This window comes from Triticum aestivum, chromosome 5D (genome assembly GCF_018294505.1).
Source record: "Triticum aestivum cultivar Chinese Spring chromosome 5D, IWGSC CS RefSeq v2.1, whole genome shotgun sequence".
NCBI classification, from domain to species: domain Eukaryota; kingdom Viridiplantae; phylum Streptophyta; class Magnoliopsida; order Poales; family Poaceae; genus Triticum; species Triticum aestivum.
The window spans coordinates 491,648,176-491,656,801 of NC_057808.1; positions in this window are offsets into that span (position 1 = coordinate 491,648,176).

Here is an 8,626-nt window from a genome sequence, read left to right on the forward strand (position 1 = left end):
GAGACTCAAAATAAAAATAAAAATGCATAAAGTGAAAGAAAGGCCCTTCGCGGAGGGAAGTAGGGATTTGTAGAGGTGCCAGAGCTCAAAGCGAAAAACTTAGAGATAAAAACATTTGGGAGGCATCCTTTTCCCACCAACGAAAACGACTTAGAGTTCCCCACACTTTCCATGCTAGATATATCATAGGCGGTTCCCAAACAGAAATTAAAGTTTATTCCTTTTTCCACCATACTTTCACTTTTCATGGCTAGCCGAATCCACGGTTGCCCTCCATACCAACGCTTTCCAAGGAATTTATTATTTGAGAGTAAATTCATTTTTCATTTCGGGACTGGGCATCCCTAATACCTTTGCCTTACTCTCGTGCAATGACAAGTGAATAAACACTCATCGTGAGAATAACACATCTAGCATGGAAAATATCGGCCACCCTCACCGCCTCGCGGGCGGTACGAGCACACAAAAGAGAATTTTATTTTGAAAATTAGAGATGGCACATACAAATTTGCTTAGAACGGCAAAAGAATACCGCATATAGGTAGATATAGTGGACTCATGTGGCAAACTGGTTTAAAGGATTTTGGATGCAAAATGAAGGCCAGCAAAAGATTGAAAAGCGACCAACCAAGAAACAAATAATCTCATAAGCGAGCATTAAGCATAATTAACACTGAATAATGCACCACAAGTAGGATGTAATTTCATTGCATGACTATTGACTTGTGTGCTTGCATAGGGAATCACAAACCTTAACACCAATATTCTTACTAAAGCATAATTACTCATCAACATGACTCACATATCACATCATCATATCTCAAAACTATTACAAGGAATCAAGTTTATTTTTTCCAATGATCTTCATGAAAGTTTATATTATATCCTTCTTGAATATCTATCACTTTGGAACTAATTTTCATATGTTGCTTTTGATAAGCTCAAAAAAATATAAGTGAAGATCATGAGCATAATATTTCTTTCTCTCAAATTAATTTAAGTGAAGCAAGAGAGAATTTATTCAAAAATACTAAAGCACGCCATGCTCAAAAATATATAAGTGAAGCACTAGAGAAATTCCATAGCTCATAAAAGTTTAAGTGAAGCACAAGAGTAAATGACAAACTACTCCAAAAAAGATTTAACTGAAGATCCAGCGAGTAGTTATGTAAATGGGTAGCTATTTGAGGACTCTCTTTTATTTAAATTTTTTTAGATCTAAGTATTTTATTAAAACAGCAAGCAAAACAAGATAAAATGACATTCCAAGCATAGCACAACTCATGTGAAGAAGCAAAAACTTAGCCTCAACCGATACTAACCGATAATTGTTGAAGAAGAAAGGTGGGATGCCTACCGGGGCATCCCCAAGCTTCGATGCTTGAGACTTCTTGGGATATTAGCTTGGGATGCCTTGGGCATCCCCAAACTTGAGCTTTTGTGTCTCCTTAATTCCTCTTATACCACGGTTTCCCTAAATCTTAAAAACTTCATCCACACAAAACTCAACAAGAACTCGTGAGATAAGTTAGTATAAGCCAATGCAAAAACCTTATCATTCTCTACTATAGCAAATCACAAAAATTATTATTAAAAATTTCATACTAAATGTATCTGGATATTTAATACTCCTATCCTCAAATATAATCATTAAACAAGCAAACATATGCAAACAATGCAAATATAACAGCAATCTGCCAAACGGTGCAGTCTGTAAAGAATGCAAGAGTATCAATACTTCCCTAACTCCAAAAATTATGAAATTTTACCACACTGTAGAAACTTTATCAGAGCTTGTTGTGCAAAAAGTTTCAACATTTATCATATTCTGACTTTTCTACGGAAATTTTGCAACAGCGATGAGCTTTCTGTTTTCAAACAGCAACTTGTATACTTGCAAAATAAGCATGGTGAAGGCTATCCTTGACATTTTTATTGAAAATATAGATGCAAAACACTATTTTAAATAACAGCAAGCAAATCCTAACAAAATAAAATGATGCTCCAAGCAAAACACATATCATGTGACGGATGAAAATATAGTTCCAAGTGAGGTTACCGATAATGTTGGAGACGAAAGAGGGGATGTCGTCCGGGGCATCCCCAAGCTTAGTTGCTTGGATCTTCCTTGAATATTACCTTGGGGTGCCTTGGGAATCCCAAAGGTTAGGGTCTTGTCACTCCTTATTCTCCTCATCTCGACATCTCACCCAAAACTTGAAAACTTCAATCACACAAAACTTAAGGGAACTTCGTGAGATAGGTTAGTATGATAAAGAGCAAACCATTTCACTTTGGTACTATCAAATACAAGATTCATAATTATTTCCACACAATGCCTACTGTAGCATATCATTTCCACCATTTATATTGAGCAATATAAGCCATAGAAACTAGGAAACAAGCAAACTATGCATTGAAAACAGACTCTGTCAAAAACAGGACAGTCTGAAGTAATCTGTACTCCAACCATACTTCTGCTACTCCAAAAAATTCTGAAACATTAGGAAAACTTAGGGAATTTGTATATCTATCACCTGTAACAAATTCAGATCAAAATCACGTTCTAGTGAATTTTAAAAATTCCTTGACTGAATGAAAAAGTTTCTGTTTTTGCACAGATTCAAGTCAACTATCATCCACACTATTCGAAAGGCTTTACTTGGCATTTTATTGAAACAAAAGCAATAAAACATGATTACTACAGTATCTTAATCATGTGAACACATAAAAACAGTAGGTACAAGTGTTGGGTTGTCTCCCAACAAGTGCTTTTCTTTAGTGCCTTTTAGCTAGGTATGAAGATTCAATGATGCTCGCATAAAAGATAAGAATTGAAACATAACAAGAGCATCATGAAACACATGGCAAGCACATTTAAGCCTAACCCACTTCCTATGCATAGGGATTTTGTGAGCAAATAACTTTTGGAAGCAAGAATCAACTAGCATAGGAAGGCAAAACAAACATAACTTCAAGATTTTCAACACATAGAGAGGAAACTTGATATTATTGCAATATGTAAAAGCATATGTTCCTCTCTCATAGTAATTTTCAGTAGCATGATGAATGAATTCAACAATATAACTATCACATAAAGCATTCTTTTCATGATACATCATCATAGAAATTTTGTTACTCTCCACATAAGCAAATTTATTCTCATGAATAGTAGTGGGAGCAAACTCAACAAAATAACTATCATGGGATTGAATTAAAATCATGATGACAAGTTTCATGGTTATCATTATTCTTTATAGCATACATGTCATCACCATAATCATCATAGATAGCAACTTTATTGTCATAATCAATTGAAACCTCTTCCAAAATAGTGGATTCATCACTAAATAAAGTCATGACCTCTCCAAATCCACTTTCATCATTATAATCATCATAAATAGGAGGCATGCAATCATTATAACAAATTTGCACATCAAATCTTGGGGGACTAAAATATCATCTTCATCAAACATAGCATCCCCAAGCTTATGGTTTTACATGTCACTAGCACCATGGATATACAAAGAATTCATACTAGCAACATTGCAATCATGCTCATCATTCATGGATTCTATGCCAAACATTTTATAGCATTCTTATTTTAACAATTGAGCACAATTTTCCTTTCCATCATTTTCACGAAAGATTATAAAGACGAATAATATGAGGCAACCTCAATTCCATTTTTTGTAATTTTCTTTTTATAAACCAAACTAGTGATAAAACAAGAAACTAAAAGATTCAATTGCAAGATCTAGAGATATACCTTCATGCACTCACCTCCCCAGCAACGGTGCCAGGAAAGAGCTTCGTTGATGGGATGTGAGTGCCACTTACCTAACCTCCCCGGCAACAGCGCCAGAAAAGAGCTTGATGTCTACTACACAACTTTATTCTCGTAGACTCGTGTTGGGCCTCCAAGCATAGAGTTTTGTAGGACAGTAGCAATTTTCCCTCAAGTGGATGACCTAAGGTTTATCAATCCGTGGGAGGCGTAGGATAAAGATGGCCTCTCTCAAACAACCGTGCAACCAAATAACAAAAAGTCTCTTGTGTCCCCAACACACCAAATACAATGGAAATTTGTATGGGTGCACTAGTTCGGCGAAGAGATGGTGGTAAAAGTGTAATATGGATTGTAGAAATATATTTTTATAATCTGAATAAATAAAAACAGCAAGGTAGCAAATAGTAAACGGGCACCAAAAACGGTATTGCAATGCTTACAAACAAGGCCTAGGGTCCGTACTTTCGCTACTGCAATCTCTCAACAATGCTAATATAATTGGATCACATAACCATCCCTCAATGTGAACGAAGAATCACTCCGAAGTTCTTATCTAGCGCAGAACATAAGAAGAAATTGTTTGTAGGGTACGAAACCACCTCAAAGCAATTTTTTCCGTTTGATCTATTCAAGAGTTCGTACTAAAATAACACAAAGCTATGCTTTCCGTTCGATCTATCCTAGAGTTCGTACTAAAATAACACCAAAGCAAATTCAGATTCATAATACTCAATCCAACACAATGAACCTCAAAGAGTGCCCCAAGATTTCTACCGGAGAAACAAAGACAAGAACGTGCATCAACCCATATGCGTAGATTACCCCAATGTCAGCTCGGGAATCCGCGAGTTGAGTGCCAAAACATATATCAAGTGAATCAATATGATACCCCATTGTCACCACGAGTATTCATTTGCAAGACATTAATCAAGTGCTCTCAAATCCATAAAAGTATTCAATCCGATAAAAAGAAATCTCAAAGGAAAAAATCAATTCATCACAAGATAGAGAGGGAAAAACACCATATGATCTGACTATATTAACAAAGCCCGTGATACATCAAGATCGTGAAATCTCAAGAACACGAGAGAGAGAGAGAGAGAGAGAGAGAGAGAGAGAGAGAGAAACACATAGCTACTGGTACAAACCCTCAGCCACGAGGGTGGACTACTCCCTCCTCATCATGGTGGCTGCCGGGATGATGAAGATGGCCACCGGTGATGATTCCCTCCTCCGGCTGGATGCCGGAACGGGGTCTAGATTGGTTTTCGGTGGCTACAGAGGCTTGCGGCGGAGGAACTTCTCATCTAGGGTTACCCCGAGAGTTTTTGGAATATTTGGGAATTTATAGGGCGAAGAAGGGGTGCGGGAGGCCAACGAGGTGGGCACAACCCACCAGGGCACGCCTGGGCCCCCCTCGGGGCACCCCCCCAGGTGCTGCTCTGGCCCTTTGGATGTCTTCTGATCCATAAAAAATCCACAAAAAGTTTCGCGGTGTTTGGACTCCGTTTGATATTAATTTCCTGCGATGTAAAAAACATGCAAAAAACAGCAACTGGCACTTGGCACTATGTCAATAGGTTAGTACCAAAAATGATATAAAAATTACTATAAAATGATTATAAAACATTCAAGAATGATAATATAACAGCATGGAACAATAAAAAAATTATAGATACGTTGGAGACGTATCAGTCATGTGTCCGTCTGGACGCATTTCTGAGGCAAATGTGGGACCAATTTGCGTCTTGATGGACACAAGAGGACGCACCGAGCGTCCTTTCGTTGTGTGCCTCAGGCCCGCATGTCGGCCGGCCAACCACCAACCCGGCCCCATTTAATCCACGCATGTGGAAGGGTTCCGGACGTCAGCCAGCCACCCCTCTCCACCCTGGTCCTTTTCAATGCCACACGTGCGGGTGGAGGATCCGGCCAGTTCACTTCCCTGTCTTCTTCAGCTCCTTTGCCCCCGCCCGACAGCCGACAAACCCTAGCCACCGCCGCCTACTAGCACCCGCTTGCCAAAATGTCGTGGAAGTGGATCCCGGGAAGCCCGAAAACCACGACCACGACGTTGGCTCATCGTCTGGGTCGTCGGGGCCGAGCCATCGCGAGGCAAGCTCCAATGTCGTGGCCTGACGTGCACCTACCAGATTGGTGGCACCTCAACCTCGAGGGTGCCCGTGCCAGCAACAATGACGATGACCTCACCGTGTACGACTACAGCAACGGCAGTGATGGCCAGGAGTAGATCTAGGGTTCTTTTTTGTCTTTTTTTAATTTAATTTTAAGTTGAAATGTTGAAATGTTGGCAATTTTGGTTTTATGTTAATGTACTTTTTGTGGCAATGTGAAATATTTTATGTTTCAAAATGTTGATTTTTTTTAGATCTCACAATGTTGAAATGGGTCGGCCTCGTTCGGCGTACCTATGGGTCAGCGGACAAGAACAAACGCCAATGTCCGTCTGGCCGACCCGAACGGACAAAAATAGACAAAAAGCATGTATGTTTGTGTCCCTCCGTTGGAATTGGCCTTACCCCTTGTAAAAGGTTACTCACCACATTCTTTTTAGGTGCTGACAAATGGGCGCACTGCATGTCACTTACCACTTGTCGCAATCTGAGAGTTTTTTTTCTATATTTGTTTATTCAAAATGTCTTATCTCTTGAACCGTGCGTCCAACAACCGAACCATTTTCACGTTTGTATTTTCGCTTCGAGATCTTCGAAATTAGGTCCCATGTTAATAGGTTCCAATGAAGTTTTTTCTAGAAATCCGAGAAAAAGGAAACCAAAAAAGGAATGCCGAAAAAACAAAATCCAAAAAAACCCAAAAAAAGGCAACCAAAAATCTGGAAGAAAAAACCAGAGGCCGGACGCACGGTTGCAGTTTTTTGTTAAACACAAACTATGTTTTCCTCTTTTTTGATGAAGCACAGGTTGTGCGGAAGCAAGGGTGTGCTTATCGTGGAAGCACATGCTATGCTCTTCCCTTTCCAGAAGCACTGTGGAAGCAAGGTTGTGCCTCCGATGGAAGCTCATGATGTGTTTCTTGTGAAGGCACGGTTGTGTTTCTCATGGAGGCACAGCTATGTTTCTCGTGGAGGCAATGATGTGCCTCCACGAGAAACACAGTTGTGTTTCTCGTGGAAGCACACATTTTCTTTTTCTTCAAAGAAGCACATTTGATTTAGGTTGGGGTTCATGTGACATCTCAATTTAATAAGAATGATAGACTACTCATATTAACGAGGTGGGCCTTCTTTTCTGAAAGTCCGTCCTCAAGGAACCTGAAAGTTAAGCGTGTTTGTCTTGGAGAAATTTGATGAGTGAATGTCTGGGAAGTTGTTCCTAGGTGTAGACGAGTGAGGACAAAGTGCGTAGGAAAGGGAAGTGTTGGTCTCTGGGGACAGTCTAGATCTCAGACGCAACGGCAACGGCAATGCATACATGGGGCACATGTGGATGCTGGCACTAGCGCACACAGATATGTGCCAAGAGGGAACGTTCCTATTGGGACGACAAGGTCGTCGACTCCTTTGTGGGAGGTATATGTGATATCCCAGTTTAATAAGAATGATAGATTAATCATATCAAGAAGGTGCACCTGCTTTTCTGGAAGCCCGTCCTCATGGAACCTCAAAGTTAAGCGTGCTTAGTTTGGTGAAATTTCAGGATGGATGATCGACTGAAAATTTGTTCCCAAGTGCGCACAAGTGAGGACAAAGTGCACAAAAAAGAGTAGTGTTGGCCTGTAGGACTAGTCTAAATCCCAAACGCAATGCCCAGAAACAGGTTGGTCTGGTCAGAGTGTTCCAGTGATCAAACATTGGATTAGGCGATCATGGGAGAGGACTTCTAGGATTTTTTTGCATTTGAATTGTTTAAATGGGAATTTTTGTTCCAGAATTCATGCCTGGTTCATCCACACTAGGTGGTGGATTCTGTGACCCATGCTTGATAGTTCCTGTGTCCAAGGAGGGATGTTTTTTTTTGGCCGAGCGTGATGCACCCTCTCCATTTGGCGGCTTCACCTCGTCGATTTGCATGTTCCGTTGCCGTTGGTTTTGTGCCATAGCACATGTCATTGTATTAAAGTTCTTGCTTCCTTATTTCAACAAAAAAGTTCCAGCTTCCTTTGTTTTGTTCAGTTGCCAACATTTGTATGGTTATTGGGTCGTCATATGTTGGAATTATTATTTTCCTGGTGTTAGATATCGTAACATACTCCCCGCAAAAAAAAATATCGTAACATACAGAATTATTCCAAAATTTGAAAAATTTAATTAATAATAATTAGGTAATGTTGTGTTACTTCGATACTTAGAAGGAACTACAACTTCTAAGTACTTACTTAATTTTTTTAAACCATGTCATGCAAGTTGGATTGACATAACTATCCGGCAAAAATGATTCAAAGAGTGAACAATATGACTTTCTCAAATATAGTATTTTAATTTTGGTCCTAATCAAATGATAGACAATAGATAAAATGACATCTCCGAATAGACCATTGCAAAAATGGAGTTTATTTGCATTTAGATTCATTTAACTATTATCCAATTAATCATATAATAAAAAAATTGAGAGGAGACACTGGTAGAAAAAGAGGCTTCCATACGCCCCCATTAGTCCCCAAAACAATCGAACCGCGACCAAAGGGGTCTTTAGTCGCGGTTCGGGAGGAGACCCGCGACCAACTATCTGGGCCCAGCGCGCTCGGTCGACAGCTGGCGGACGGGAGGGGCTTTAGTCCCGGTTGGCCTGGCCAACCGGGACTAAAGGTCCCCGAAGGCCTTTAGTCGCGGTTGGCCAGGCCAACCGGGACTAAAGG